The sequence below is a fragment of the Hydra vulgaris genome, chromosome 02 (genome assembly GCF_038396675.1).
Source record: "Hydra vulgaris chromosome 02, alternate assembly HydraT2T_AEP".
In the NCBI taxonomy this organism is placed as follows: domain Eukaryota; kingdom Metazoa; phylum Cnidaria; class Hydrozoa; order Anthoathecata; family Hydridae; genus Hydra; species Hydra vulgaris.
The window spans coordinates 66616615-66627675 of NC_088921.1; the positions used below are offsets into that span (position 1 = coordinate 66616615).

An 11061-nucleotide genomic window follows, 5' to 3' on the forward strand; every position below is an offset into this window, starting at 1 on the left:
TTGAGGAGAAAGCAGACCTTGCAAAAGTAATTCTAAATTTTAAAATGCCGATTTCAACTTGGTACAATACTAAAAACAAATCAAAAATAGATATAAAAGATAAAACAAAAATAAGAAACAAAATAAAATGAAATGTGAAAATCCTTCTTTCGTTACTCTATTAGTTGAGGAATTTTCATGCCTTATGTTTGATGGAAATGAATTAGATGAACAAAGGATAAAAGATTGGCTTTCGCTTCCCCCTGGGTATTGGTTTACTCAATTTGTTTTTAAAAACTTTCAGAATTATGCCAAATCATTGATTATAGTAGATGATTATTCAGAAAGATCTATTGGAATGATGCAGCAATTTATTCACCGATACAACAATGAGGAAGATAAACACAATACATTGCTAACTGCTGAAAAAGTTCGATGTGCATTCAGAAGACCTGGAAGATGTTCAAACAAACTTTCTTAAAGTAAATTTATCAAAAGCTTATCTTCTCTCTATAAAAGGATGAAAAGTGGTGAAAATGAGCATGAACACAACTGAAATTATTTGCTTTTGAAATTTAATTCAATAACATGAAACTATCGCTAAATATTTTAAATTGAAAATTTTTTTCAATTCAAAATACAATGATGATATTTTCATGAGAATTTTTGATGATATTTTCATGAGAAGTTTTGATGATATTTTCATGAGAATTTTTGATGATATTTTCATGAGAATTTTTGATGATATTTTCATGAGAATTTTTTTTGAGTGTATGGTATTTTAGATTTGAAAATTTCCTAAAATTGACTACCCAAAACGGAGAAGTATAAAACGGTTGTATATACAAAAATACATAATATACAAATATATAACAATTTTATTTATTGTTATATACAAGTATATAACTATAAATAAAATTATTAAATATAACTTTACACAAAATAAAACATAAAGCTCAAAAGATCTAAACTAAGTATTCTAGTAATATTTTGTTATTAATTTTGTTTATATAATCGATAATTATTTTTTTTATTATTGATTATTATTAGTAAACCATTGACTCAAAATAATTTTATTACTAAATATATGATAAAAGCTCAAAGAATTTATTGACAACAATAGTCAGTCGTAAAATTTAAACCATTTATGTAACTTGAAGCATCCGTAACAGGCAGTCGTAAAACTTAAATATCAATGTGACTTGCAGCACCCGTAACGACATGGGACGTGCCCATACGTACCTAAATAATAAATATAAATGATATCGTTTATTACTTATTGTAATAAACGATATTATTTTGACAAAAAATATTCATAAAAAATTATATTTCAAACTTTCTTATTCAAAAGAAATGGTTGAGTATTTAAAACAATTACAAATGGAAATACAAGTAAAACTGAAAATAATTTTTAAATTTTAATTATTTCTATTTACTTTTTTTAATTTTTACAAGAAGTTCAGTTATCAAAAATTATATATATATATATAAAATATTTATGCATATATAATATATAAATACACATATATATAACTTCTGATATTCTATATATATATATATATATATATATATATATATATATATATATATATATATATATATATATATATATATATATATATATATATATATATATATATATATACATATATATATATATAAACAACTTTAAAAAGTATTCTACACAATAGAACAATAGAGTGCTCAATGTTCTTAAAGGAACAGAGCAATTATATATTAGCAGAAAATCACTTAACAAAATTTTTTTTTCCATTTTATACCGTGTTTCATCAACAAAGATTCATCAGAAATGAATGATCAAATTAATAAAACTTCAATTTATACCAAAAATTAAATTACAGGAAGTTGCAAATGTCTTAACTACTGTAAATTTTCACACATTTGTGGAATTTGCTGACACTATTATAATAAGAATTCTTTAGAAATGATTACTTATGCTATTTTTTTAAATGTTTTTTTAAAAAGGGTAGTGAATGTAAATATTAGTTGAACTCATTTATTTTTATAGTTTTTTAGGACAAACTTATTTTCGTGCCTACATTTAGAAATTAATTCCGATCTTTTGTTTAATAAGCATTCTTGATTTGCATGCGTAATTATTTCAAATTTTTCTTGTAGGCATAGTATGCATTTTTTGGAAATATTGTTATATGCAGGTGCTGTTTTAAGGATAGACCAATTCAGTATAAAATCATCAATATTTTTTTCTTTTAATTTCCATATATATTTTGACAGCATGATGTCTTTTGAATACTTTTTATTTTTGAAAGATTGCTTATGATTGGCAAAACGTTTTTTCCATTCACCCTCTGTTATGTCAATATATTGTTTATCAGGTACATTCTTAGAAGAAACAACACATTTATATACCACATTTTTTGATAAACAACTTCCACTCATTGGACAATTGATTTTTTGTTTACAATTACAATTTTCTGTAGTTTTTTTATTTAGGATTTCTTTTTTGTTTAACAAAGCCTTATTGTGACCTTTATAATTCTTCCCATATTTTTTGTGCAACTGTAGCTAACTTTAATTGTACTTCGATTAAAAAATTTATGTAATTTATTAGAGGGCGGGAAATGCTTATCGAACAATTTTAAAAACACTTTTCCTATGTTAGTAGAAACATTTTTGCTATATGGGGGGTTGAACCAAATTACATTTCTAGTTCTATTTCATTTTTCTGTATTCTTTTTTTCAGGGTCAAATTTTAGTTCAAAATTTTCAAAACCACTTTTTTTTAGGGCATCTTCAAATATTCGTTTAGAGGAATTGAATACATTTTCATTTGAGGAGTTTTGGTTTAGTCTGTTATTAATTGAAATCGGGATTTGTTTTAGAACTTGCGGTGGATGGTTAGATGTTAATATATAATAGTTCATCGTTTGGTTTTTTGAAAGGCTTATATGAATTTTCAGAGAGGTTAAATGTGACATCAAGAAAATTCACAATTTTTAAATTTATGTTTATTTCAATTTGAAAGCCAATATTTTTTAAAATTTTTATAATATCTTTTCTAATTTTGTCGAGCTGTGGACCAGATTTTCTACGCATTACTATTAAACCATCGTCGCGATAAAGGCCTGAACCTTTTATATTGATTATTTTACTTAACAAATCTAAAATATATAGTCCAACAAATTCACAAATTTCTGCTCCGTCATAACTGCCCATAGTTACATCAAAGCAGTCATGTATGTTTTTCTTTTTCCAAGTTTCCTTATTAAAATAAAGTAAGGTTTTTCTACAATGTTTTATTATACGGATTGTGTCATCAGGAACAACTGTGTGGCTTATGGCAAATTTAATAGTCTTATCTAAAATATCTGCGGTTATTGAGGGGTAAAAATCATTAATGTCAAATTGAATAAATGTACCGTCATTTTTATTTTCGATTATGGAGAACCAATTTATAACATCAGTGGTATTTTTCCACTGTTGCAAATTTAATTTATTTCTAAGAATATTATTAATTTTGTCCAATTTAATTTTGCTTACATGTCCAATCTCACTTTTTGAGGGAACCAATAACCTACAAGGAAGTTTGTTTTGAAAATTTGGTTTATGGTCTTTTAGTGTTACGAAGGCTTGGGCAGGGGCAGTTGATTCGATTCTATTATCAAGGTTTATTTTTTTAGCAATACTTTGCGCTTCTAAATTAATTGACTTTTGCAAATTTTTAGGGGCTTTTTTATAAGAACTAGTAATATTGTCGCGTAAAATTTTTTCATTATTTGTTTTATCAGCAAAAACCAAAATATTAGGGTTTGATTTAATTTTTTTAACATCTAACTTTAATTCTGTTTGAAATTCGTTTTTTATAGGGCGAAACTTTATTGTTTAAATGTAATAGGTCATTTTCAAAATTTTCTAAATCAGGTATAAAAGGTGGGGTATTTTTTGTTTTAAATCCATAATTATCATTATTAATAAATGTATCATCTGTTTTTGTATTTGGTTTTAAGAAAAAATGGGCTTTCCAACGAATTCTTTTAATAAAATGCTCAACCTTTTCAATCAAAGAAATAGTATAACTTTTTTCATCTAGTATAGGTATATTTTTCAACAAGTAAGTGAAATTATTAATTTCCATATTTGCACGGAACGTTGAAATACAATTAAGAGTATAAAATATAAGGCCTTGAATAAGTGGTGTCATCCAAGGCTTAGGGTTAACAAGCGTTGTTGATTTTAGTGGTTGGTAGATGTCTTGGGCAGAGAGTATAGAATGATAAAAGTTGTTGCAAGCAACTTGTATTTCATACGGTGAATCAACTAAGATTTCAATATTGGTAGATCGTATCAGTGCAACACTGTCAGCAATTCTACCTGACCGGTAAGCAACCTTGTGGGCGAGTAGATTTATAGAGATTTAGAGGAGGTTGACTAACTGAAATAAGGTGATCTGAATTACCAAAACTAGGAAGGGTGTTCGAAACATAGCATTTAGGGGCGTTACTCAAGATCAGGGACGTGGTGGTCCAGTACGAGGACACGAGGACTTGTACTGGGCCCTGATTCTAGCTCAGGAAATTGGACCCCCAAAAAGAAACTAGGCCCCTAATCCTTTAAGAGAAAAAAATTATTTTAGTTCTATAAGTTTCTATCAAGGCATTTTTTAGAACATTTTATTTAACTTGCTTTCACGTCGGTTTGTTTGTTTGGTGTCCGCGCAAACACTAGGTCAGCGGTAATAATAAATGAAATACGCTTTTATATTATATTATATGAAATACGATTTTATTTATTTAGGCAATTTTTTTTATTTACGCTAAACTAAAGTTTTATTTACGCTAAACTAAAGTTTAGCGTAAATAAAAAAAATTGCGTAAAAAATAAAATCGCTGCTGAATAATAACAGCAAAAAAACGTTGTTGACCTGAAATTGATAGATTTTATACTGAAAAAAAGTAAGTAATGCTTTAATACTTTACTTATAAATAGTAATTAAAAATAATAATTAAAGCTTTTAAAATAAATAAGTAAAAAAAAAAAAAATCTTATCAACGTAGAAATATATAAAAAAAAAAAACTAAATATAAAAAAGAAAGCTGGAAGCTGAAATTTATCGATTAGCTTGTCTTGCTCGACAAAGAGAACGGAAATTTCGAGCTAGAGCAAAAGAATCAGCTGAACAACGAGCATCTCGGCTGAAAAAACGAAAAAAACGATATGTTAAGGCAAGGGCGGCTGAAACAGAAGAAAGAAGAGGCAAACGTATTGCTAAACGAAAAGAATACCAAAACAAGCATTGTTGTGACAAACGATTAAGTGATGTTCTCCTCTTTATATAATGAAATTAACCATCTCATCAACAGAAAAAAGAGAAAATTGTTATCGGAAAGTTCGAAACAATAAATATATAAAATGCATGAATTCATTTCCTTTGCATTGATAAATATGATTAATATATGTTTGATAAATAATATTGTGTGTTTAATGAATTTTTGTTATTCCTTTCATTCACTACTACTCAATATGCTCCAGTCTACTCCCTATCGGTCCATGGAATTTATAGATAGTACTACTATTTATATATTCCACGGACCAATAGTAGTTATAACTCAAACGAAAGAAACCAATGCCCTGGTTTCTATCATAGGAAATATTTTTAATTTTATGTTTATTTATCTTTCAGGTGAAATGAAGGGGAAAAAAAAAAGAAAGTGGCAGCATGGAAATACAAATCTGGTGCTGAAAAATAAGCTCAAAAACAACAACATGAGTTGAAAGCAACTGGTAATGATCTAAAACAATTAAAGTTAACGGCAGGTCTCGCGTCAGTGCAAGTGCCACAAATACAGAGAAAAGCTGGGACATCCTTTACAGCAACAGAGAATGTAGAATTAATATTAACATCCATTGTGAATATCACAAGTGAGCCAATAATTGAAACAGAGCCAATAACAGAGATTAGTGACCAATCATCTGTACAAGAAACAGACAATCATCAAGATGCCATAATTGCAGCAAATAAAAGAGCAGAACTACAATATTCAGAAACATTCAGAAACCGAAACATTACTGAAACTGAGAGAGTGAGTGTAGATATGGGTAATTATGAAGTGCCTGTAACTGCAGCGGCGGACCTAACTCTATCAGAAAAGGTTATCAGAAGCAACCAGACAACGTTGTAAATGTCAATAAAAATGATCCAGCTAATTTTCTAGAGCTGAAAAATGCAAAGATGATTGATAATAAGCAATTTATTGTGTTAGGGCCAAATCAGCCAACAAAGCATTTAAAGTTATCTGAGTATTACACTAAATCAGTTAAAGTTAATGACATTGAAATTGTACTGCGAATATTTGAAAGTTTTTTATTTAGCACCTCATCATACTGAATAAATATAACTCAAAAACAAGCTAATTTATAATATGACACAGATGGTCAAGAAGGATATTTCAGAAGAGATAAATAATTCAGTATTCTTTTCACTATCAGCTGATGGCACCACTGATATTACACTCTGTGAGCAAACTTCTATTGTATTACGTTATTTTACGCTTGCTGCAGAAAAGGCCGTTGTAAAGAAACATCCGATTTCAATGGTTCAAACTGAAACAATTACTGGTGAAGGTATAAGTGAAAAAATCAAAGAGGAACTCAAATCAAATAACGTGGATATTCAAAATTGAGTGGGTATATCTTTTGACGGATGCGAGCAATATGCAAGGAATAAACAAAGGAGTTGCAACACACTTGAAGCAGTGTTCTCCCATAGCAATAAATATTTATTGTGGATCTCATGGAAAAAATCTGGTTATCAAAGCTTGTGCAAAATCTTCTGTTGTTTCTTTTAACCTTTTTTGAACAGAAAACAAGCCTGGTGATGTGCAGAAATTAAAGACTTTTCTATACAGAAACTCAAGGAAACGATATAATATATTTAAGAAGTGCAAATCTCTTCTTGAGGATGTGAATCAGTTTCTTGAACTGGCTTCTACCCTCAGTGTTCGTTTCAGTTCCTTACAAAATGCTACAGACCGACTGCTGACACTATACCCTGCAATAATCGATTGCCTTGAAAAAATTTCAAATGACATAGAATTTAAAATGAATATTTGAAGTGAAGCACAAGGTCTTTTATCCCGATTTCATTCATATGAAACAATTGTAACTTTATGTCTCTTCAATGAAATTTTTACTATCTTGGGTCTCCTAAATAAAATTATTCAAGGAATAACACTTGATTTTTCCATTGCTATAATGTCTGTCGATATACCACTGGAAAAGCTTCAAGTACTAAGGAACAGTACTCGCCAAAATGCCATTTTATCTGCTGTTTAAATTTCAACTGACGCTTAACTTGAACAGCAAACATTTGTTGAGAAAAGGACTCGCAGAAAAAAACGACTAGACTTTGATGAAACAGAAGATGAGCGGCTTACTCAGGCTGAAGATCAGTGACTAGCAGAAGTATTTTATACTGTAGTGGATTCAGCAACTGCAGTTCTTGTTGACAAATTTTCTTCACAGCAGAAATTTTTAAAAAGCATAGACATCTTTTTATTGAAGAATATTAGTCATAATTATCATAACTCTAATTCACAATAAAAAATTCAATCAGTGCTTGAAAAATTCAAAATTAGTATCAGTTTAAATGAACTCGCTACTGAAATGGTTCGTTTTGTGGAAATCTACAGAAAGGCTGCTGAGAAGGATAACAAAACTTTACCTTCTTTCCTCACCATTTACAATTTTATGCTGAAAACTATGTTAGATGCTGTATTCCCCTCCGTTGCAGTTCTATACAAGATATTCAGTACAATTCCAACAAATTCAGCAGAGTGTGAGAGAGTTTTCAGCAAACTTAAACTTGTCAAAACTCGTCTAATAAATCGATTTACATTTTAGCATGTTGGGGATCGTGTTCTCTTGTCAGTGGAACATGAGAAAATGTGGAATTTGACGCATTCAGACATAATAAAAAACTATGCTGATACAAATGAGTTACGTGATATTTTGTATCCATAAAAAAAATTTTTTAGTATAAATATAATTTTCCTTGATCGCTTATTTGTCTCGCGTTAAAAGTACTTTATTGGGCCCCTCTTCTGGAAATTCGTACCTGCTTTTCACATGCCACCACGTCCCTGCTCAAGATGATGTCAAGAATAGATGTTTTTCTGGTGGGGTGTGTATTGAGATGAATGAGTTGGTGAGAACATATAATATATAACAAATAAATTCAGTTGGGCATCCATTTAGATCCCCTGTAAGAAATATTAGTGGTTTGTTGCCGATTGTACAACGAGTTATGGCTGGTTCAATGAGTTGTGCAAGTTGATAAGATGCATTGCAATATATATATATATATATATATATATATATATATATATATATATATATATATATATATATATATATATTGTAAATATATATATGTATATATATATATATATATATATATATATATATATATATATATATATATATATATATATATATATATACACACATATATGTATATTTATTTAAACATATTTAAAATATATATATTAAACATATTTAAATATATATTAAACATATTTAAAATTTTATATATATATATATATATTGTAAATATATATATACATATATATATATATATATAAATGTATATATATATATATATATATATATATATATATATATATATATATATATATATATATATATATATATATATATATATATATATATATATATACACATATATGTGTATTTATTTAAACATATTTAAAATGCATTCTACGAAATAGAGTGTTCATCATTCTTAAAATTGAATGAATCGTGATTATTTTAATAGTGAATCGTATTATTTTACAAATAATTGTTTTAACTTACATCGACGAGTATTAGATTTCGGGTCAGCAACAGGTTTCGGGTCATTAATATGGTAACCATACGTGTATTTACCAAAAGGGTCTAAGATAAAAAACATAAATGATAAAAATTCTGGAGTATTCTGGAGTACGTACATTCATTTTGAAGTACATACATTTGGAAGCGATTTTACGGGGGAGGGGGGATTAATTAAAGGGGGGATTAACATAAAGAAGGTGAATTTCAAGTTATAGTCGGTTTTTTTATTTCCTTTTTTTTAAGGAACCAGTCAGTATTTTTGAAGGAACCCCCTTCCCCCCTTATTTAATTTGTAGAATTGCCTCTGCATACATTCACAATCTGTGAAACATACATTTGCATGAAAAAAATATAATATGACGGTAATATATATTACAACATTTATTTGGGTATATTTCAGCAAAAGTAAGTTCCGCAAGAACTTAAAGAAAATTTTAGTTTTATAAAAATTAAAAAAAAAAAATGATACAAAATGCATAAAAATAATTCACATTTAAAGGTATTTAAATACAAACTTACAATTATCATTGTTGTTTTTATTAAGTTTTAAATCTTCGTAACAAATAATCGAACCAATTAGCGCAAGCAAAGATAATACATTCGATATTTTCATTTCTAATACCGAACATTTATTTTTGTAAATTTATTTATTTTAACTTCAGCTGGATACCACTGAATGTACAATTAAAGTAAAAACTTTAAATACCTGTGTCTTATTTTAATTTAAAGTATTATATTTTAAAAATATCAGTTATGTAACTTTTTCTTTTACTAAGATTGGTTAAATAAAGTAAGATGATTTTACATAAAACTTATTTCACCAAATATTTACATATATGCAGAGGAGGATGACGCTTTAATTATGTATCATTTAACAATATTTTGCGGCAACCTCTTTTTTAATGGTTCAGTTCAAAATATTTATCAATCAAATTGTAGAACTATTTAGTTTGATGACGATTTTTATCATTAAACAATTTGCAATGTTGACGCTACATATTAATTTATTATGTGCGTGCGTATTTTTAGTATTATTATTTGTATTTATTATTTATTTTTAACTAAATAATAAATTTAAACTTTTCCTTTTTTAACAAATTATTGATTGATATAATTAATTATTTTATTACAAAAACGCCTTCATTTGATATAAAGTAATAAATAGTTACTAGAAATCTAACTAAGTATATGTTTAACTAGCTTTCAAAACATTAGTTTTTATCGCTGATATAAATCGTCGTCCATAAAGTACGACATCCCCCCTATCCCCCTCCCTCCCTCTTAAAGTACCTACTCTTTTAACCTACCTATACAAAATTTAATGATGTTTGTTTAATTCAGTGTCTCGTTACTTTTATAATTGATCCACTGCCCCCCATCTCAAATACACCGTTTGCAAACCCCCTCTTCCTAGCCGAGCGTACGTACTTTATGGACGATTCCATACTATTTTGATTGGGTAAATATTCGACGAAAATTTTTGAATTATTCAAAATGATTACCAAATGAAAGGTTTTCAAACTGGATTTACTTACTTGTATATATGTTATGTATAATGTTTGTATATACGCATATTATGCATTTATACATATACGTATATATGTGTTGTATATATGCATATGTATAATTGTTTGTTTATGTATGGTTGTCGTTATTATGTTATGTTTATGTATAGTTGTCTTTATTTTGTACATATGACAGCTAATTGCTAAATTGTATATTTTAAAGCAATTGCATCTAACTGCTTATTATTTTAAGATTCCAGAACGTTGGCGAAAGTTTTTAAATTTCAGGAGTAATTATTATTTAATTGGTTTTTAATTAGGAAAGTAATCTTTTAGAAACCAAAACACGTTGGTGCAGCTATTCTACTCTCCATCAAGTTTTTAATTGTTTTATAAAATCCGTAAAGCTTTTTTCAATTTGGAACCAAATATTTAAATTTACTCTAACCAAGGATCGGGTAAACTTTTGCTATATTTAGTATTCAGTTTTGAATGAAATTTATATAAATTTTACGTTTTCTGCTAATAACGCATTTTTAGTTTCAATAATGAAGCGTTTGTTTCTATTGTGTTTACTTGCTTTCGCTGTTTTTATCCTTTGTAATGAAAATGTTAATTCAGAAAATGATGATACAAAAGATATAGATGACACACAAACCTTGTGTAGGTCTTGAAGTATTTATATACATTATTTTGTATAAAAATA

General features: G+C 27.7%; 1 long non-coding RNA gene across 2 annotated transcripts; it reads right to left on the reverse strand.

The window, feature by feature from the left end:
• Nucleotides 1-1013: 1013 nt before the first annotated feature.
• LOC136076585 (uncharacterized) lies at nucleotides 1014-9641 on the reverse strand. 2 transcript variants are annotated; one of them, XR_010636403.1, is made up of 4 exons: nucleotides 9557-9641; nucleotides 9370-9465; nucleotides 8833-8913; nucleotides 1014-1221 (listed from the first exon to the last, which is right to left on the reverse strand). It is a non-coding gene; the product is annotated as an uncharacterized LOC136076585 (long non-coding RNA). The 2 variants fall into 2 exon arrangements; XR_010636402.1 differs by having other exon boundaries at nucleotides 1015-1221; nucleotides 9370-9612.
• Between the last annotated feature and the right edge of the window lie 1420 nt (nucleotides 9642-11061).